Here is a 22,954-nt window from a genome sequence, read left to right as displayed (position 1 = left end):
AATTCATACACTAGTAAAGGAAGGATGAGTTTCCTGTAATGGTGCACAACATCTCAGGAATAATGTATACACTATTAAAGGAAGGAGGAGTTTCCTATATTAAAGGAAAGAGGAGTTTCCTGTATTAATGGAAGGAGGAGTGTCCTGTATTAAAGGAAGGAGGAGTTTCCTGTATTAATGGAAGGAGGAGTTTCCTGTAATGGTGCACAACATCTCAGGAATAATGTATACACTATTAAAGGAAGGGGGAGTTTCCTGTATTAAAGGAAGGAGGAATTTCCTGTAATGGTGCACAACATCTGTGGAATAATGTATACACTATTAAAGGAAGGAGGAGTTTCCTGTATTAAATGAAGAAGGAGTTTCCTGTATTAAAGGAAGGAGGGGTTTCCTGTATTAATGGAAGGAGGAGTTTCCTGTAATGGTGCACAACATCTGTGGAATAATTCATACACTATTAAAGGAAGGAGGAGTTTCCTGTAATGGTGCACAACATCTCAGGAATAATGTATACACTATTAAAGGAAGGAGGAGTTTCCTGTATTAAAGGAAGGAGGAGTTTCCTGTATTAATGGAAGGAGGAGTTTCCTGGATTAAAGGAAGGAGGAGTTTCCTGTATTAATGGAAGGAGGAGTTTCCTGTAATGGTGCACAACATCTGTGGAATAATTCATACACTATTAAAGGAAGGAGGAGTTTCCTGTAATGGTGCACAATATCTGTGGAATAATGTATACACTATTAAAGGAAGGAGGAGTTTCCTGTATTAAAGGAAGGAGGAGTTTCCTGTATTAATGGAAGGAGGAGTTTCCTGTATCAAAGGAAGGAGGAGTTTCCTGTATTAATGGAAGGAGGAGTTTCCTATAATGGTGCACAACATCTGTGGAATAATTCATACACTATTAAAGGAAGGAGGAGTTTCCTGTAATGGTGCACAACATCTCAGGAACAATGTATACACTATTAAAGGAAGGAGGAGTTTCCTGTATTAAAGGAAGGAGGAGTTTCCTGTATTAATGGAAGGAGGAGTTTCCTGTATTAAAGGAAGGAGGAGTTTCCTGTATTAATGGAAGGAGGAGTTTCCTGTAATGGTGCACAACATCTGTGGAATAATTCATACACTATTAAAGGAAGGAGGAGTTTCCTGTTATGGTGCACAACATCTCAGGAATAATGTATACACTATTAAAGGAAGGAGGAGTTTCCTGTATTAAAGGAAGGAGGAGTTTCCTGTATTACTGGAAGGAGGAGTTTCCTCTATTAAAGGAAGGAGGAGTTTCCTGTATTAATGGAAGGAGGAGTTTCGTGTAATGGTGCACAACATCTGTGGAATAATTCATACACTATTAAAGGAAGGAGGAGTTTCCTGTATTAAAGGAAGGAGGAATTTCCTGTATTAATGGAAGGAGGAGTTTCCTGTATTAAAGGAAGGACGAGTTTCCTGTATTAATGGAAGGAGGAGTTTCCTGTAATGGTGCACAACATCTGTGGAATAATTCATACACTATTAAAGGAAGGAGGAGTTTCCTGTAATGGTGCACAACATCTCAGGAATAATGTATACACTATTAAAGGAAGGAGGAGTTTCTTGTATTAAAGGAAGGAGGAGTTTCCTGTATTAATGGAAGGAGGAGTTTCCTGTATTAAAGGAAGGAGGAGTTTCCTGTATTAAAGGAAGGAAGAGTTTCCTGTATTAATGGAAGGAGGAGTTTCCTGTAATGGTGCACAACATCTGTGGAATAATTCATACACTATTAAAGGAAGGAGGAGTTTCCTGTAATGGTGCACAACATCTCAGGAATAATGTATACACTATTAAAGGAAGGAGGAGTTTCCTGTATTAAAAGAAGGAGGAGTTTCCTGTATTAATGGAAGGAGGAGTTTCCTGTATTAAAGGAAGGAGGAGTTTCCTGTATTAATGGAAGGAGGCGTTTCCTGTAATGGTGCACAACATCTCAGGAATAATGTATACACTATTAAAGGAAGGGGGAGTTTCCTGTATTAAAGGAAGGAGGAATTTCCTGTAATGGTGCACAACATCTGTGGAATAATGTATACACTATTAAAGGGTGGAGGAGTTTCCTGTATTAAAGGAAGAAGGAGTTTCCTGTATTAAAGGAAGTAGGAGTTTCCTGTATTAATGGAAGGAGGAGTTTCCTGTAATGGTGCACAACATCTGTGGAATAATTCATACACTATTAAAGGAAGGAGGAGTTTCCTGTATTAAAGGAAGGAGGAGTTTCCTGTATTAATGGAAGGAGGAGTTTCCTGTATTAAAGGAAGGAGGAGTTTCCTGTATTAATGGAAGGAGGAGTTTCCTGTAATGGTCCACAACATCTGTGGAATAATTCATACACTATTAAAGGAAGGAGGAGTTTCCTGTAATGGTGCACAACATCTGTGGAATAATGTATACACTATTAAAGGAAGGAGGAGTTTCCTGTATTAAAGGAAGGAGGGGTTTCCTGTATTAATGGAAGGAAGAGTTTCCTGTATTAAAGGAAGGAGGAGTTTCCTGTATTAATAGAAGGAGGAGTTTCCTGTAATGGTGCACAACATCTGTGGAATAATTCATACACTATTAAAGGAAGGAGGAGTTTCCTGTAATGGTGCACACCATCTCAGGAATAATGAATACACTATTAAAGGAAGGAGGAGTTTCCTGTATTAAAGGAAGGAGGAGTTTCCTGTATTAATGGAAGGAGGAGTTTCCTGTATTAAAGGAAGGAGGAGTTTCCTGTATTAATGGAAGGAGGAGTTTCCTGTATTAAAGGAAGGAGGAGTTTCCTGTAATGGTGCACAACATCTGTGGAATAATGTATACACTATTAAAGGAAGGAGGAGTTTCCTGTTTTAAAGGAAGGAGGAGTTTCCTGTATTAATGGAAGGATGAGTTTCCTGTATTAAAGGAAGGAGGAGTTTCCTGTAATGGTGCACAACATCTGTGGAATAATGTATACACTATTAATGGAAGGAGGAGTTTCCTGTAATGGTGCACAACATCTGTGGAATAATTCATACACTAGGAGTTTCCTGTATTAAAGGAAGGAGGAGTTTCCTGTATTAAAGGAAGGAGGAGTTTCCTGTATTAAAGAAGGAGGAGTTTCCTGTAATGGTGCACAACATCTGTGGAATAATGTATACACTATTAAAGGAAGGAGGAGTTTCCTGTTTTAAAGGAAGGAGGAGTTTCCTGTATTAATGGAAGGATGAGTTTCCTGTATTAAAGGAAGGAGGAGTTTCCTGTAATGGTGCACAACATCTGTGGAATAATGTATACACTATTAATGGAAGGAGGAGTTTCCTGTATTAAAGGAAGGAGGAGTTTCCTGTAATGTTGCACAACATCTGTGGAATAATGTATACACTATTAAAGGAAGGAGGAGTTTCCTGTATTAAAGGAAGGAGGAGTTTCCTGTATTAATGGAAGGAGGAGTTTCCTGTATTAAAGGAAGGAGGAGTTTCCTGTATTAATGGAAGGAGGAGTTTCCTGTAATGGTGCACAACATCTGTGGAATAATTCATACACTATTAAAGGAAGGAGGAGTTTCCTGTAATGGTGCACAACAACATCTGTGGAATAATGTATACACTATTAAAGGAAGGAGGAGTTTCCTGTATTAAAGGAAGGAGGAGTTTCCTGTATTAATGGAAGGAGGAGTTTCCTGTATTAAAGGAAGGAGGAGTTTCCTGTATTAATGGAAGGAGGAGTTTCCTGTAATGGTGCACAACATCTGTGGAATAATTCATACCTTATTAAAGGAAGGAGGAGTTTCCTGTAATGGTTCACAACGTCTCAGGAATAATGTATACACTATTCAAGGAAGGAGGAGTTTTCTGTATTAAAGGAAGGAGGAGTTTCCTGTATTAATGGGAGGAGGAGTTTCCTGTATTAAAGGAAGGAGGAGTTTCCTGTATTAATGGAAGGAGGAGTTTCCTGTAATGGTGCACAACATCTCAGGAATAATGTATACACTATTAAAGGAAGTAGGAGTTTCCTGTATTAAAGGAAGGAGGAGTTTCCTGTATTAATGGAAGGAGGAGTTTCCTGTATTAAAGGAAGGAGGAGTTTCCTGTATTAATGGAAGGAGGAGTTTCCTGTAATGGTGCACAACATCTGTGGAATAATTCATACACTATTAAAGGAAGGAGGAGTTTCCTGTATTAAAGGAAGGAGGAGTTTCCTGTATTAATGGAAGGAGGAGTTGCCTGTATTAATGGAAGGAGGAGTTTCCTGTAATGATGCACAACATCTGTGGAATAATTCATACACTATTAATGGAAGGAGGAGTTTCCTGTAATGGTGCACAACATCTCAGGAATAATGTATACACTATTACAGGAAGGAGGAGTTTCCTGTATTAAAGGAAGGAGGAGTTTCCTGTATTAATGGAAGGAGGAGTTTCCTGTAATGATGCACAACATCTGTGGAATAATTCATACACTATTAATGGAAGGAGGAGTTTCCTGTATTAAAGGAGGGGGAATTTCCTGTAATGGTGCACAACATCTCAGGAATAATGTATACACTATTAAAGGAAGGAGGAGTTTCCTGTATTAAAGGAAGGAGGAGTTTCCTGTAATGGTGCACAACATCTGTGGAATAATGTATACACTATTAAAGGAAGGAGGAGTTTCCTGTATTAAAGGAAGGAGGAGTTTCCTGTATTAATGGAAGGAGGAGTTTCCTGTAATGGTGCACAACATCTGTGGAATAATACATACACTATTAAAGGAAGGAGGAGTTTCCTGTAATGGTGCACAACATCTCAGGAATAATGTATACACTATTAAAGGAAAGAGGAGTTTCTTGCACTAAAGGAAGGAGGAGTTTCCTGTATTAATGGAAGGAGGAGTTTCCCGTTTTAAAGGGAGGAGGAGTTTCCTGTATTAATGGAAGGAGGAGTTTCCTGTAATGGTGCACAACATCTGTGGAATAATTCATACACTATTAAATGAAGGAGGAGTTTCCTGTAATGGTGCACAACATCTCAGGAATGATGTATACACTATTAAAGGAAGTAGGAGTTTCCTGTATTAAAGGAAGGAGGAGTTTCCTGTATTAATGGAAGGAGGAGTTTCCTGTATTAAAGGAAGGAGGAGTTTCCTGTATTAATGGAAGGAGGAGTTTCCTGTAATGGTGCACAACATCTGTGGAATAATTCATACACTATTAAAGGAAGGAGGAGTTTCCTGTATTAAAGGAAGGAGGAGTTTCCTGTATTAATGGAAGGAGGAGTTGCCTGTATTAATGGAAGGAGGAGTTTCCTGTAATGGTGCACAACATCTCTGGAATAATGTATACACTATTAAAGGAAGGAGGAGTTTCCTGTATTAAAGGAAGGAGGAGTTTCCTGTATTAATGGAAGGAGGAGTTGCCTGTATTAATGGAAGGAGGAGTTTCCTGTAATGAGTCACAACATCTGTGGAATAATTCATACACTATTAAAGGAAGGAGGAGTTTCCTGTATTAAAGGAAGAGGGAGTTTCCTGTAATGGTGCACAACATCTCAGGAATAATGTATACACTATTAAAGGAAGGAGGAGTTTCCTGTATTAATGGAAGGAGGAGTTTCCTGTATTAAAGGAAGGAGGACTTTCCTGTATTAATTGAAGGAGGAGTTTCCTGTAATGGTGCACAACATCTGTATAATCATTCATACACTATTAAAGGAAGGAGGAGTTTCCTGTAATGGTGCACAACAACATCTGTGGAATAATGTATACACTATTAAAGGAAGGAGGAGTTTCCTGTATTAAAGGAAGGAGGAGTTTCCTGCATTAATGGAAGGAGGAGTTTCCTGTATTATAGAAAGGAGGAGTTTCCTGTTTTAATGGAAGGAGGAGTTTCCTGTAATGGTGCACAACATCTGTGGAATAATGTATACATTATTAAAGGAAGGAGGAGTTTCCTGTAATGGTGCACAACATCTCAGGAATAATGTATACACTATTAAAGGAAGGAGGAGTTTCCTGTATTAAAGGAAGAAGGAGTTTCCTGTATTAATGGGAGGAGGAGTTTCCTGTATTAAAGGAAGGAGGAGTTTCCTGTATTAATGGAAGGAGGAGTTTCCTGTAATGGTGCACAACATCTCAGGAATAATGTATACACTATTAAAGGAAGGAGGAGTTTCCTGTATTAAAGGAAGGAGGAGTTTCATGTATTAATGGAAGGAGGAGTTTCCTGCATTAAAGGAAGGAGGAGTTTCCTGTATTAATGGAAGGAGGAGTTTCCTGTAATGGTGAACAACACCTGTGGAATAACGTATACACTATTAAAGGAAGGAGGAGTTTCCTGTATTAAAGGAAGGAGGAGTTTCCTGTATTAATGGAAGGAGGAGTTTCCGGTATTAAAGGAATGAGGAGTTTCCTGTATTAATGGAAGGAGGAGTTTCCTGTAATGGTGCACAACATCTGTGGAATAATTCATACACTATTAAAGGAAGGAGGAGTTCCTGTATTAAAGGAAGGAGAGTTTCCTGTAATGGTGCACAACATCTCAGGAATAATGTATACACTATTAAAGGAAGGAGGAGTTTCCTGTATTAATGGAAGGAGTAGTTTCCTGTAATGGTGCACAACATCTGTGGAATAATTCATACACTATATAAGGAAGCAGGAGTTTCCTGTATTAATGGGAAGGAGGAGTTTCCTGTAATGGTGCACAACATCTGTGGAATAATGTATACATTATTAAAGGAAGGAGGAGTTTCCTGTAATGGTGCACAACATCTCAGGAATAATGTATACACTATTAAAGGAAGGAGGAGTTTCCTGTATTAAAGGAAGAAGGAGTTTCCTGTATTAATGGGAGGAAGAGTTTCCTGTATTAAAGGGAAGGAGGAGTTTCCTGTATTAATGGAAGGAGGAGTTTCCTGTAATGGTGCACAACATCTCAGGAATAATGTATACACTATTAAAGGAAGGAGGAGTTTCCTGTATTAAAGGAAGGAGGAGTTTCATGTATTAATGGAAGGGAGGAGTTTCCTGCATTAAAGGAAGGAGGAGTTTCCTGTATTAATGGAAGGAGGAGTTTCCTGTAATGGTGAACAACATCTGTGGAATAACGTATACACTATTAAAGGAAGGAGGAGTTTCCTGTATTAAAGGAAGGAGGAGTTTCCTGTATTAATGGAAGGAGGAGTTTCCGGTATTAAAGGAATGAGGAGTTTCCTGTATTAATGGAAGGAGGATTTTCCTGTAATGGTGCACAACATCTGTGGAATAATTCATACACTATTAAAGGAAGGAGGAGTTTCCTTGGTATTAAAGGAAGGGAGAGTTTCCTGTAATGGTGCACAACATCTCAGGAATAATGTATACACTATTAAAGGAAGGAGAGTTTCCTGTATTAATGGAAGGAGTAGTTTCCTGTAATGGTGCACAACATCTGTGGAATAATTCATACACTATATAAGGATGCAGGAGTTTCCTGTATTAATGGAAGGAGGAGTTTCCTGTATTAATGGACGGATGAGTTTCCTGTTTTAAAGGAAGGAGGAGTTTCCTGTAATGGTGCACAACATCTGTGGAATAATGTTTACACTATTAAAGGGAAGGAGGAGTTTCCTGTATTAAAGGAAGGAGGAGTTTCCTGTATTAATGGAAGGATGAGTTTCCTGTATTACAGGAAGGAGGAGTTTCCTGTAATGGTGCACAACATCTGTGGAATAATTTATACACTATTAAAGGAAGGAGGACTTTCCTGTATCAGAGGAAGGAGGAGTTTCCTGTAATGGTGCACAACATCTGTGGAATAATGTACACACTATTAAAGGAAGGAGGAGTTTCCTGTATTAAAGGAAGGAGGAGTTTCCTGTATTAATGGAAGGAGGAGTTTCCTGTATTAAAGGAAGGAGGAGATTCCTGTATTAATGGAAGGAGGAGTTTCCTGTAATGGTGCACAACATCTGTGGAATAATTCATACACTATTAAAGGAAGGAGGAGTTTCCTGTAATGGTGCACAACATCTCAGGAATAATGTATACACTATTAATGGAAGGAGGAGTTTCCTGTATTAAAGGAAGGAGGAGTTTCCTGTATTAATGGAAGGAGGAGTTTCCTGTATTAAAGGAAGGAGGAGTTTCCTGTATTAATGGAAGGAGGAGTTTCCTGTAATGGTGCACAACATCTGTGGAATAATTCATACACTATTAAAGGAAGGAGGAGTTTCATGTAATGGTGCACAACATCTCAGGAATAATGTATACACTGTTAAAGGAAGGAGGAGTTTCCTGTATTAAAGGAAGGAGGAGTTTCCTGTATTAATGGAAGGAGGGGTTTCCTGTAATGGTGCACAACATCTGTGGAATAATTCATACACTATTAAAGGAAGGAGGAGTTTCCTGTAATGGTGCACAACTTCTCAGGAATAATGTATACACTATTAAAGGAAGGAGGAGTTTCCTGTATTAAAAGAAGCAGGAGTTTCTTGTATTAATGGAAGGAGGAGTTTCCTGTATTAAAGGAAGGAGGAGTTTCCTGTATTAATGGAAGGAGGAGTTTCCTGTAATGGTGCACAACATCTGTGGAATAATTCATACACTATTAAAGGAAGGGGGAGTTTCCTGTAATGGTGCACAACATCTCAGGAATAATGTATACACTGTTAAAGGAAGGAGGAGTTTCCTGTATTAAAGGAAGGATGAGTTTCCTGTATTAATGGAAGGATGAGTTTCCTGAAATGGTGCACAACATCTGTTGAATAATTCATACACTATTAAAGAAAGGAGGAGGTTCCTGTGATGGTGCACAACATCTCAGGAATAATGTATACACTATTAAAGGAAGGAGGAGTTTCCTGTATTAATGGAAGGATGAGTTTCCTGTAATGGTGCACAACATCTGTTGAATAATTCATACACTATTAAAGGAAGGAGGAGTTTCCTGTGATGGTGCACAACATCTCAGGAATAATGTATACACTGTTAATGAAGGAGGAGTTTCCTGTATTAAAGGAAGGATGAGTTTCCTGTATTAATGGAAGGATGAGTTTCCTGTAATGGTGCACAACATCTGTTGAATAATTCATACACTATTAAAGGAAGGAGGAGGTTCCTGTGATGGTGCACAACATCTCAGGAATAATGTATACACTATTAAAGGAAGGAGGAGTTTCCTGTATTAAAGGAAGGAGGAGTTTCCTGTATTAATGGAAAGAGGAGTTTCCTGTAATGGTGCACAACATCTCAGGAATAATGTATACACTATTAAAGGAAGGGGGAGTTTCCTGTATTAAAGGAAGGAGGAATTTCCTGTAATGGTGCACAACATCTGTGGAATAATGTATACACTATTAAAGGAAGGAGGAGTTTCCTGTATTAAAGGAAGAAGGAGTTTCCTGTATTAAAGGAAGGAGGAGTTTCCTGTATTAATGGAAGGAGGAGTTTCCTGTAATGGTGCACAACATCTGTGGAATAATTCATACACTATTAAAGGAAGGAGGAGTTTCCTGTAATGGTGCACAACATCTCAGGAATAATGTATACACTATTAAAGGAAGGAGGAGTTTCCTGTATTAATGGAAGGAGGAGTTTCCTGTATTAATGGAAGGAGGAGTTTCCTGTATTAAAGGAAGGAGGAGTTTCCTGTATTAATGGAAGGAGGAGTTTCCTGTAATGGTGCACAACATCTGTGGAATAATTCACACACTATTAAAGGAAGGAGGAGTTTCCTGTAATTGTGCACAACATATGTGGAATAATGTATACACTATTAAAGGAAGGAGGAGTTTCCTGTATTAAAGGAAGGAGGAGTTTCCTGTATTAATGGAAGGAGGAGTTTCCTGTATCAAAGGAAGGAGGAGTTTCCTGTATTAATGGAAGGAGGAGTTTCCTGTAATGGTGCACAACATCTGTGGAATAATTCATACACTATTAAAGGAAGGAGGAGTTTCCTGTAATGGTGCACAACATCTGTGGAATAATGTATACACTATTAAAGGAAGGAGGAGTTTCCTGTATTAAAGGAAGGAGGAGTTTCCTGTATTAATGGAAGGAGGAGTTTCCTGTATCAAAGGAAGGAGGAGTTTCCTGTATTAATGGAAGGAGGCGTTTCCTGTAATGGTGCACAACATCTGTGGAATAATTCATACACTATTAAAGGTATGAGGAGTTTCCTGTAATGGTGCACAACATCTCAGGAATAATGTATACACTATTAAAGGAAGGAGGAGTTTCCTGTATTAAAGGAAGGAGGAGTTTCCTGTATTAATGGAAGGAGGAGTTTACTGTAATGGTGCACAACATCTGTGGAATAATTCATACACTATTAAAGGAAGGAGGAGTTTCCTGTAATGGTGCACAACATCTCAGGAATAATGTATACACTATTAAAGGAAGGAGGAGTTTCCTGTATTAAAGGAAGGAGGAGTTTCCTGTATTAAAGGAAGGAGGAGTTTCCTGTATTAATGGAAGGAGGAGTTTCCTGTAATGGTGCACAACATCTCTGGAATAATTCATACACTAGTAAAGGAAGGATGAGTTTCCTGTAATGGTGCACAACATCTCAGGAATAATGTATACACTATTAAAGGAAGGAGGAGTTTCCTATATTAAAGGAAAGAGGAGTTTCCTGTATTAATGGAAGGAGGAGTGTCCTGTATTAAAGGAAGGAGGAGTTTCCTGTATTAATGGAAGGAGGAGTTTCCTGTAATGGTGCACAACATCTCAGGAATAATGTATACACTATTAAAGGAAGGGGGAGTTTCCTGTATTAAAGGAAGGAGGAATTTCCTGTAATGGTGCACAACATCTGTGGAATAATGTATACACTATTAAAGGAAGGAGGAGTTTCCTGTATTAAATGAAGAAGGAGTTTCCTGTATTAAAGGAAGGAGGGGTTTCCTGTATTAATGGAAGGAGGAGTTTCCTGTAATGGTGCACAACATCTGTGGAATAATTCATACACTATTAAAGGAAGGAGGAGTTTCCTGTAATGGTGCACAACATCTCAGGAATAATGTATACACTATTAAAGGAAGGAGGAGTTTCCTGTATTAAAGGAAGGAGGAGTTTCCTGTATTAATGGAAGGAGGAGTTTCCTGGATTAAAGGAAGGAGGAGTTTCCTGTATTAATGGAAGGAGGAGTTTCCTGTAATGGTGCACAACATCTGTGGAATAATTCATACACTATTAAAGGAAGGAGGAGTTTCCTGTAATGGTGCACAATATCTGTGGAATAATGTATACACTATTAAAGGAAGGAGGAGTTTCCTGTATTAAAGGAAGGAGGAGTTTCCTGTATTAATGGAAGGAGGAGTTTCCTGTATCAAAGGAAGGAGGAGTTTCCTGTATTAATGGAAGGAGGAGTTTCCTATAATGGTGCACAACATCTGTGGAATAATTCATACACTATTAAAGGAAGGAGGAGTTTCCTGTAATGGTGCACAACATCTCAGGAACAATGTATACACTATTAAAGGAAGGAGGAGTTTCCTGTATTAAAGGAAGGAGGAGTTTCCTGTATTAATGGAAGGAGGAGTTTCCTGTATTAAAGGAAGGAGGAGTTTCCTGTATTAATGGAAGGAGGAGTTTCCTGTAATGGTGCACAACATCTGTGGAATAATTCATACACTATTAAAGGAAGGAGGAGTTTCCTGTTATGGTGCACAACATCTCAGGAATAATGTATACACTATTAAAGGAAGGAGGAGTTTCCTGTATTAAAGGAAGGAGGAGTTTCCTGTATTACTGGAAGGAGGAGTTTCCTCTATTAAAGGAAGGAGGAGTTTCCTGTATTAATGGAAGGAGGAGTTTCGTGTAATGGTGCACAACATCTGTGGAATAATTCATACACTATTAAAGGAAGGAGGAGTTTCCTGTATTAAAGGAAGGAGGAATTTCCTGTATTAATGGAAGGAGGAGTTTCCTGTATTAAAGGAAGGACGAGTTTCCTGTATTAATGGAAGGAGGAGTTTCCTGTAATGGTGCACAACATCTGTGGAATAATTCATACACTATTAAAGGAAGGAGGAGTTTCCTGTAATGGTGCACAACATCTCAGGAATAATGTATACACTATTAAAGGAAGGAGGAGTTTCTTGTATTAAAGGAAGGAGGAGTTTCCTGTATTAATGGAAGGAGGAGTTTCCTGTATTAAAGGAAGGAGGAGTTTCCTGTATTAAAGGAAGGAAGAGTTTCCTGTATTAATGGAAGGAGGAGTTTCCTGTAATGGTGCACAACATCTGTGGAATAATTCATACACTATTAAAGGAAGGAGGAGTTTCCTGTAATGGTGCACAACATCTCAGGAATAATGTATACACTATTAAAGGAAGGAGGAGTTTCCTGTATTAAAAGAAGGAGGAGTTTCCTGTATTAATGGAAGGAGGAGTTTCCTGTATTAAAGGAAGGAGGAGTTTCCTGTATTAATGGAAGGAGGCGTTTCCTGTAATGGTGCACAACATCTCAGGAATAATGTATACACTATTAAAGGAAGGGGGAGTTTCCTGTATTAAAGGAAGGAGGAATTTCCTGTAATGGTGCACAACATCTGTGGAATAATGTATACACTATTAAAGGGTGGAGGAGTTTCCTGTATTAAAGGAAGAAGGAGTTTCCTGTATTAAAGGAAGTAGGAGTTTCCTGCATTAATGGAAGGAGGAGTTTCCTGTAATGGTGCACAACATCTGTGGAATAATTCATACACTATTAAAGGAAGGAGGAGTTTCCTGTATTAAAGGAAGGAGGAGTTTCCTGTATTAATGGAAGGAGGAGTTTCCTGTATTAAAGGAAGGAGGAGTTTCCTGTATTAATGGAAGGAGGAGTTTCCTGTAATGGTCCACAACATCTGTGGAATAATTCATACACTATTAAAGGAAGGAGGAGTTTCCTGTAATGGTGCACAACATCTGTGGAATAATGTATACACTATTAAAGGAAGGAGGAGTTTCCTGTATTAAAGGAAGGAGGGGTTTCCTGTATTAATGGAAGGAAGAGTTTCCTGTATTAAAGGAAGGAGGAGTTTCCTGTATTAATAGAAGGAGGAGTTTCCTGTAATGGTGCACAACATCTGTGGAATAATTCATACACTATTAAAGGAAGGAGGAGTTTCCTGTAATGGTGCACACCATCTCAGGAATAATGAATACACTATTAAAGGAAGGAGGAGTTTCCTGTATTAAAGGAAGGAGGAGTTTCCTGTATTAATGGAAGGAGGAGTTTCCTGTATTAAAGGAAGGAGGAGTTTCCTGTATTAATGGAAGGAGGAGTTTCCTGTATTAAAGGAAGGAGGAGTTTCCTGTATTAATGGAAGGAGGAGTTTCCTGTAATGGTGCACAACATCTGTGGAATAATTCATACACTAGGAGTTTCCTGTATTAAAGGAAGGAGGAGTTTCCTGTATTAAAGGAAGGAGGAGTTTCCTGTATTAAAGAAGGAGGAGTTTCCTGTAATGGTGCACAACATCTGTGGAATAATGTATACACTATTAAAGGAAGGAGGAGTTTCCTGTTTTAAAGGAAGGAGGAGTTTCCTGTATTAATGGAAGGATGAGTTTCCTGTATTAAAGGAAGGAGGAGTTTCCTGTAATGGTGCACAACATCTGTGGAATAATGTATACACTATTAATGGAAGGAGGAGTTTCCTGTATTAAAGGAAGGAGGAGTTTCCTGTAATGTTGCACAACATCTGTGGAATAATGTATACACTATTAAAGGAAGGAGGAGTTTCCTGTATTAAAGGAAGGAGGAGTTTCCTGTATTAATGGAAGGAGGAGTTTCCTGTATTAAAGGAAGGAGGAGTTTCCTGTATTAATGGAAGGAGGAGTTTCCTGTAATGGTGCACAACATCTGTGGAATAATTCATACACTATTAAAGGAAGGAGGAGTTTCCTGTAATGGTGCACAACAACATCTGTGGAATAATGTATACACTATTAAAGGAAGGAGGAGTTTCCTGTATTAAAGGAAGGAGGAGTTTCCTGTATTAATGGAAGGAGGAGTTTCCTGTATTAAAGGAAGGAGGAGTTTCCTGTATTAATGGAAGGAGGAGTTTCCTGTAATGGTGCACAACATCTGTGGAATAATTCATACCTTATTAAAGGAAGGAGGAGTTTCCTGTAATGGTTCACAACGTCTCAGGAATAATGTATACACTATTCAAGGAAGGAGGAGTTTTCTGTATTAAAGGAAGGAGGAGTTTCCTGTATTAATGGGAGGAGGAGTTTCCTGTATTAAAGGAAGGAGGAGTTTCCTGTATTAATGGAAGGAGGAGTTTCCTGTAATGGTGCACAACATCTCAGGAATAATGTATACACTATTAAAGGAAGGAGGAGTTTCCTGTATTAAAGGAAGGAGGAGTTTCCTGTATTAATGGAAGGAGGAGTTTCCTGTAATGGTGAACAACATCAGTGGAATAATTCATACACTAATAAAGGAAGGAGGAGTTTCCTGTAATGGTGCACAACATCTCAGGAATAATGTATACACTATTAAAGGAAGGAGGAGTTTCATGTATTAAAGGAAGGAGGAGTTTCCTGTATTAATGGAAGGAGGAGTTTCCTGTATTAAAGGAATGAGGAGTTTCCTGTATTAATGGAAGGAGGAGTTTCCTGTAATGGTGCACAACATCTGTGGAATAATTCATACACTATTAAAGGAAGGAGGAGTTTCCTGTATTATAGGAAGGGGGAGTTTCCTGTAATGGTGCACAACATCTCAGGAATAATGTATACACTATTAAAGGAAGGAGGAGTTTCCTGTATTAATGGAAGGAGGAGTTTCCTGTAATGGTGCACAACATCTGTGGAATAATTCATACAATATTAAAGGAAGGAGGAGTTTCCTGTATTAAAGGAAGGGGGAGTTTCCTGTAATGGTGCACAACATCTCAGGAATAATGTATACACTATTAAAGGAAGGAGGAGTTTCCTGTATTAAAGGAAGGAGGAGTTTCCTGTATTAATGGAAGGAGGAGTTTCCTGTATTAAAGGAAGGAGGAGTTTCCTGTATTAATGGAAGGAGGAGTTTCCTGTAATGGTGCACAACATCTGTGGAATAATTCATACACTATTAAAGGAAGGAGGAGTTTCCTGTAATGGTGCACAACATCTGTGGAATAATGTATACACTATTAAAGGAAGGAGGAGTTTCCTGTATTAAAGGAAGGAGGGGTTTCCTGTATTAATGGAAGGAAGAGTTTCCTGTATTAAAGGAAGGAGGAGTTTCCTGTAATGGTGCACAACATCTGTGGAATAATGTATACACTATTAATGGAAGGAGGAGTTTCCTGTATTAAAGGAAGGAGGAGTTTCCTGTAATGGTGCACAACATCTGTGGAATAATGTATACACTATTAATGGAAGGAGGAGTTTCCTGTATTAAAGGAAGGAGGAGTTTCCTGTAATGGTGCACAACATCTGTGGAATAATGTATACACTATTAATGGAAGGAGGAGTTTCCTGTATTAAAGGAAGGAGGAGTTTCCTGTATTAATGGAAGGAGGAGTTTCCTGTAATGGTGCACAACATCTGTGGAATAATTCATACACTATTAAAGGAAGGAGGAGTTTCCTGTAATGGTGCACAACATCTGTGGAATAATGTATACACTATTAAAGGAAGGAGGAGTTTCCTGTATTAAAGGAAGGAGGGGTTTCCTGTATTAATGGAAGGAAGAGTTTCCTGTATTAAAGGAAGGAGGAGTTTCCTGTATTAATAGAAGGAGGAGTTTCCTGTAATGGTGCACAACATCTGTGGAATAATTCATACACTATTAAAGGAAGGAGGAGTTTCCTGTAATGGTGCACACCATCTCAGGAATAATGTATACACTATTAAAGGAAGGAGGAGTTTCCTGTATTAAAGGAAGGAGGAGTTTCCTGTATTAATGGAAGGAGGAGTTTCCTGTATTAAAGGAAGGAGGAGTTTCCTGTATTAATGGAAGGAGGAGTTTCCTGTATTAAAGGAAGGAGGAGTTTCCTGTATTAATGGAAGGAGGAGTTTCCTGTAATGGTGCACAACATCTGTGGAATAATTCATACACTAGGAGTTTCCTGTATTAAAGGAAGGAGGAGTTTCCTGTATTAAAGGAAGGAGGAGTTTCCTGTATTAAAGAAGGAGGAGTTTCCTGTAATGGTGCACAACATCTGTGGAATAATGTATACACTATTAAAGGAAGGAGGAGTTTCCTGTTTTAAAGGAAGGAGGAGTTTCCTGTATTAATGGAAGGATGAGTTTCCTGTATTAAAGGAAGGAGGAGTTTCCTGTAATGGTGCACAACATCTGTGGAATAATGTATACACTATTAATGGAAGGAGGAGTTTCCTGTATTAAAGGAAGGAGGAGTTTCCTGTAATGTTGCACAACATCTGTGGAATAATGTATACACTATTAAAGGAAGGAGGAGTTTCCTGTATTAAAGGAAGGAGGAGTTTCCTGTATTAATGGAAGGAGGAGTTTCCTGTATTAAAGGAAGGAGGAGTTTCCTGTATTAATGGAAGGAGGAGTTTCCTGTAATGGTGCACAACATCTGTGGAATAATTCATACACTATTAAAGGAAGGAGGAGTTTCCTGTAATGGTGCACAACAACATCTGTGGAATAATGTATACACTATTAAAGGAAGGAGGAGTTTCCTGTATTAAAGGAAGGAGGAGTTTCCTGTATTAATGGAAGGAGGAGTTTCCTGTATTAAAGGAAGGAGGAGTTTCCTGTATTAATGGAAGGAGGAGTTTCCTGTAATGGTGCACAACATCTGTGGAATAATTCATACATTATTAAAGGAAGGAGGAGTTTCCTGTAATGGTTCACAACGTCTCAGGAATAATGTATACACTATTCAAGGAAGGAGGAGTTTTCTGTATTAAAGGAAGGAGGAGTTTCCTGTATTAATGGGAGGAGGAGTTTCCTGTATTAAAGGAAGGAGGAGTTTCCTGTATTAATGGAAGGAGGAGTTTCCTGTAATGGTGCACAACATCTCAGGAATAATGTATACACTATTAAAGGAAGGAGGAGTTTCCTGTATTAAAGGAAGGAGGAGTTTCCTGTATTAATGGAAGGAGGAGTTTCCTGTAATGGTGAACAACATCAGTGGAATAATTCATACACTAATAAAGGAAGGAGGAGTTTCCTGTAATGGTGCACAACATCTCAGGAATAATGTATACACTATTAAAGGAAGGAGGAGTTTCCTGTATTAATGGAAGGAGGAGTTTCCTGTAATGGTGCACAACATCTGTGGAATAATTCATACAATATTAAAGGAAGGAGGAGTTTCCTGTATTAAAGGAAGGGGGAGTTTCCTGTAATGGTGCACAACATCTCAGGAATAATGTATACACTATTAAAGGAAGGATGAGTTTCCTGTATTAATGGAAGGAGGAGTTTCCTGTATTAATGGACGGATGAGTTTCCTGTATTAAAGGAAGGAGGAGTTTCCTGTAATGGTGCACAGCATCTGTGGAATAATGTATACACTATTAAAGGAAGGAGGAGTTTCCTGTATTAAAGGAAGGAGGAGTTTCCTGTATTAATGGAAGGATGAATTTCCTGTATTAAAGGAAGGAGGAGTTTCCTGTAATGGTGCACAACATCTGTGGAATAATGTATACACTGTTAAAGGAAGGAGGAGTTTCCTGTATTAAAGGAAGGAGGAGTTTCCTGTAATGGTGCACAACATCTGTGGAATAATGTATACACTATTAAAGGAAGGAGGAGTTTCCTGTATTAAAGGAAGGAGGAGTTTCCTGTATTAATGGAAGGAGGAGTTTCCTGTATTAAAGGAAGGAGGAGTTTCCTGTATTAATGGAAGGAGGAGTTTCCTGTAATGGTGCACAACATCTGTGGAATAATTTATACACTATTAAAGGAAGGAGGAGTTTCCTGTAATGGTGCACAACATCTGTGGAATAATGTATACACTATTAAAGGAAGGAGGAGTTTCCTGTATTAAAGGAAGGAGGAGTTTCCTGTATTAATGGAAGGAGGAGTTTCCTGTATTAAAGGAAGGAGGAGTTTCCTGTGTTAATGGAAGGAGGAGTTTCCTGTAATGGTGCACAACATCTGTGGAATAATTCATACACTATTAAAGGAAGGAGGAGTTTCCTGTAATGGTGCACAACATCTCAGGAATAATGTATACACTTTTAAAGGAAGGAGGAGTTTCCTGTATTAAAGGAAGGAGGAGTTTCCTGTATTAATGGGTTGAGGAGCTTCCTGTATTAAAGGAAGGAGGAGTTTCCTGTATTAATGGAAGGAGGAGTTGCCTGTATTAATGGAAGGAGGAGTTTCCTATAATGGTGCACAACATCTCTGGAATAATGTATACACTATTAAAGGAAGGAGGAGTTTCCTGTATTAAAGGAAGGAGGAGTTTCCTGTATTAATGGAAGGAGGAGTTGCCTGTATTAATGGAAGGAGGAGTTTCCTGTAATGAGTCACAACATCTGTGGAATAATTCATACACTATTAAAGGAAGGAGGAGTTTCCTGTATTAAAGGAAGAGGGAGTTTCCTGTAATGGTGCACAACATCTCAGGAATAATGTATACACTATTAAAGGAAGGAGGAGTTTCCTGTATTAATGGAAGGAGGAGTTTCCTGTATTAAAGGAAGGAGGACTTTCCTGTATTAATTGAAGGAGGAGTTTCCTGTAATGGTGCACAACATCTGTATAATCATTCATACACTATTAAAGGAAGGAGGAGTTTCCTGTAATGGTGCACAACAACATCTGTGGAATAATGTATACACTATTAAAGGAAGGAGGAGTTTCCTGTATTAAAGGAAGGAGGAGTTTCCTGTATTAATGGAAGGAGGAGTTTCCTGTATTATAGGAAGGAGGAGTTTCCTGTATTAATGGAAGGAGGAGTTTCCTGTAATGGTGCACAACATCTGTGGAATAATGTATACATTATTAAAGGAAGGAGGAGTTTCCTGTAATGGTGCACAACATCTCAGGAATAATGTATACACTATTAAAGGAAGGAGGAGTTTCCTGTATTAAAGGAAGAAGGAGTTTCCTGTATTAATGGGAGGAGGAGTTTCCTGTATTAAAGGAAGGAGGAGTTTCCTGTATTAATGGAAGGAGGAGTTTCCTGTAATGGTGCACAACATCTCAGGAATAATGTATACACTATTAAAGGAAGGAGGAGTTTCCTGTATTAAAGGAAGGAGGAGTTTCATGTATTAATGGAAGGAGGAGTTTCCTGCATTAAAGGAAGGAGGAGTTTCCTGTATTAATGGAAGGAGGAGTTTCCTGTAATGGTGAACAACATCTGTGGAATAACGTATACACTATTAAAGGAAGGAGGAGTTTCCTGTATTAAAGGAAGGAGGAGTTTCCTGTATTAATGGAAGGAGGAGTTTCCGGTATTAAAGGAATGAGGAGTTTCCTGTATTAATGGAAGGAGGAGTTTCCTGTAATGGTGCACAACATCTGTGGAATAATTCATACACTATTAAAGGAAGGAGGAGTTTCCTGTATTAAAGGAAGGGAGAGTTTCCTGTAATGGTGCACAACATCTCAGGAATAATGTATACACTATTAAAGGAAGGAGGAGTTTCCTGTATTAATGGAAGGAGTAGTTTCCTGTAATGGTGCACAACATCTGTGGAATAATTCATACACTATATAAGGAAGCAGGAGTTTCCTGTATTAATGGAAGGAGGAGTTTCCTGTATTAATGGACGGATGAGTTTCCTGTTTTAAAGGAAGGAGGAGTTTCCTGTAATGGTGCACAACATCTGTGGAATAATGTTTACACTATTAAAGGAAGGAGGAGTTTCCTGTATTAAAGGAAGGAGGAGTTTCCTGTATTAATGGAAGGATGAGTTTCCTGTATTACAGGAAGGAGGAGTTTCTGTAATGGTGCACAACATCTGTGGAATAATTTATACACTATTAAAGGAAGGAGGACTTTCCTGTATCAGAGGAAGGAGGAGTTTCCTGTAATGGTGCACAACATCTGTGGAATAATGTACACACTATTAAAGGAAGGAGGAGTTTCCTGTATTAAAGGAAGGAGGAGTTTCCTGTATTAATGGAAGGAGGAGTTTCCTGTATTAAAGGAAGGAGGAGATTCCTGTATTAATGGAAGGAGGAGTTTCCTGTAATGGTGCACAACATCTGTGGAATAATTCATACACTATTAAAGGAAGGAGGAGTTTCCTGTAATGGTGCACAACATCTCAGGAATAATGTATACACTATTAATGGAAGGAGGAGTTTCCTGTATTAAAGGAAGGAGGAGTTTCCTGTATTAATGGAAGGAGGAGTTTCCTGTATTAAAGGAAGGAGGAGTTTCCTGTATTAATGGAAGGAGGAGTTTCCTGTAATGGTGCACAACATCTGTGGAATAATTCATACACTATTAAAGGAAGGAGGAGTTTCATGTAATGGTGCACAACATCTCAGGAATAATGTATACACTGTTAAAGGAAGGAGGAGTTTCCTGTATTAAAGGAAGGAGGAGTTTCCTGTATTAATGGAAGGAGGGGTTTCCTGTAATGGTGCACAACATCTGTGGAATAATTCATACACTATTAAAGGAAGGAGGAGTTTCCTGTAATGGTGCACAACTTCTCAGGAATAATGTATACACTATTAAAGGAAGGAGGAGTTTCCTGTATTAAAAGAAGCAGGAGTTTCTTGTATTAATGGAAGGAGGAGTTTCCTGTATTAAAGGAAGGAGGAGTTTCCTGTATTAATGGAAGGAGGAGTTTCCTGTAATGGTGCACAACATCTGTGGAATAATTCATACACTATTAAAGGAAGGGGGAGTTTCCTGTAATGGTGCACAACATCTCAGGAATAATGTATACACTGTTAAAGGAAGGAGGAGTTTCCTGTATTAAAGGAAGGATGAGTTTCCTGTATTAATGGAAGGATGAGTTTCCTGAAATGGTGCACAACATCTGTTGAATAATTCATACACTATTAAAGAAAGGAGGAGGTTCCTGTGATGGTGCACAACATCTCAGGAATAATGTATACACTATTAAAGGAAGGAGGAGTTTCCTGTATTAATGGAAGGATGAGTTTCCTGTAATGGTGCACAACATCTGTTGAATAATTCATACACTATTAAAGGAAGGAGGAGTTTCCTGTGATGGTGCACAACATCTCAGGAATAATGTATACACTGTTAATGAAGGAGGAGTTTCCTGTATTAAAGGAAGGATGAGTTTCCTGTATTAATGGAAGGATGAGTTTCCTGTAATGGTGCACAACATCTGTTGAATAATTCATACACTATTAAAGGAAGGAGGAGGTTCCTGTGATGGTGCACAACATCTCAGGAATAATGTATACACTATTAAAGGAAGGAGGAGTTTCCTGTATTAAAGGAAGGAGGAGTTTCCTGTATTAATGGAAAGAGGAGTTTCCTGTAATGGTGCACAACATCTCAGGAATAATGTATACACTATTAAAGGAAGGGGGAGTTTCCTGTATTAAAGGAAGGAGGAATTTCCTGTAATGGTGCACAACATCTGTGGAATAATGTATACACTATTAAAGGAAGGAGGAGTTTCCTGTATTAATGGAAGGAGGAGTTTCCTGTATTAAAGGAAGGAGGAGTTTCCTGTATTAATGGAAGGAGGAGTTTCCTGTAATGGTGCACAACATCTGTGGAATAATTCATACACTATTAAAGGAAGGAGGAGTTTCCTGTAATGGTGCACAACATCTCAGGAATAATGTATACACTATTAAAGGAAGGAGGAGTTTCCTGTATTAAAGGAAGGAGGAGTTTCCTGTATTAATGGAAGGAGGAGTTTCCTGTATTAAAGGAAGGAGGAGTTTCCTGTATTAATGGAAGGAGGAGTTTCCTGTAATGGTGCACAACATCTGTGGAATAATTCACACACTATTAAAGGAAGGAGGAGTTTCCTGTAATTGTGCACAACATATGTGGAATAATGTATACACTATTAAAGGAAGGAGGAGTTTCCTGTATTAAAGGAAGGAGGAGTTTCCTGTATTAATGGAAGGAGGAGTTTCCTGTATCAAAGGAAGGAGGAGTTTCCTGTATTAATGGAAGGAGGAGTTTCCTGTAATGGTGCACAACATCTGTGGAATAATTCATACACTATTAAAGGAAGGAGGAGTTTCCTGTAATGGTGCACAACATCTGTGGAATAATGTATACACTATTAAAGGAAGGAGGAGTTTCCTGTATTAAAGGAAGGAGGAGTTTCCTGTATTAATGGAAGGAGGAGTTTCCTGTATCAAAGGAAGGAGGAGTTTCCTGTATTAATGGAAGGAGGCGTTTCCTGTAATGGTGCACAACATCTGTGGAATAATTCATACACTATTAAAGGTATGAGGAGTTTCCTGTAATGGTGCACAACATCTCAGGAATAATGTATACACTATTAAAGGAAGGAGGAGTTTCCTGTATTAAAGGAAGGAGGAGTTTCCTGTATTAATGGAAGGAGGAGTTTACTGTAATGGTGCACAACATCTGTGGAATAATTCATACACTATTAAAGGAAGGAGGAGTTTCCTGTAATGGTGCACAACATCTCAGGAATAATGTATACACTATTAAAGGAAGGAGGAGTTTCCTGTATTAAAGGAAGGAGGAGTTTCCTGTATTAAAGGAAGGAGGAGTTTCCTGTATTAATGGAAGGAGGAGTTTCCTGTAATGGTGCACAACATCTCTGGAATAATTCATACACTAGTAAAGGAAGGATGAGTTTCCTGTAATGGTGCACAACATCTCAGGAATAATGTATACACTATTAAAGGAAGGAGGAGTTTCCTATATTAAAGGAAAGAGGAGTTTCCTGTATTAATGGAAGGAGGAGTGTCCTGTATTAAAGGAAGGAGGAGTTTCCTGTATTAATGGAAGGAGGAGTTTCCTGTAATGGTGCACAACATCTCAGGAATAATGTATACACTATTAAAGGAAGGGGGAGTTTCCTGTATTAAAGGAAGGAGGAATTTCCTGTAATGGTGCACAACATCTGTGGAATAATGTATACACTATTAAAGGAAGGAGGAGTTTCCTGTA

General features: G+C 38.6%; 1 protein-coding gene across 3 annotated transcripts in view; it reads left to right on the top strand.

Moving 5' to 3' along the window:
- Positions 1-22,954, top strand: part of LOC138520768 (chitinase-3-like protein 1) — a 336,680-nt gene that overhangs the window by 93,868 nt on the left and 219,858 nt on the right. The window lies entirely within an intron of this gene.

This window comes from Ambystoma mexicanum, chromosome 13 (assembly GCF_040938575.1).
Source record: "Ambystoma mexicanum isolate Mex_15411 chromosome 13, UKY_AmexF1_1, whole genome shotgun sequence".
NCBI lineage: Eukaryota > Metazoa > Chordata > Amphibia > Caudata > Ambystomatidae > Ambystoma > Ambystoma mexicanum.
Note: the sequence above shows the minus strand (reverse complement) of the source record. Positions and strands in the feature narration are given on the sequence as shown.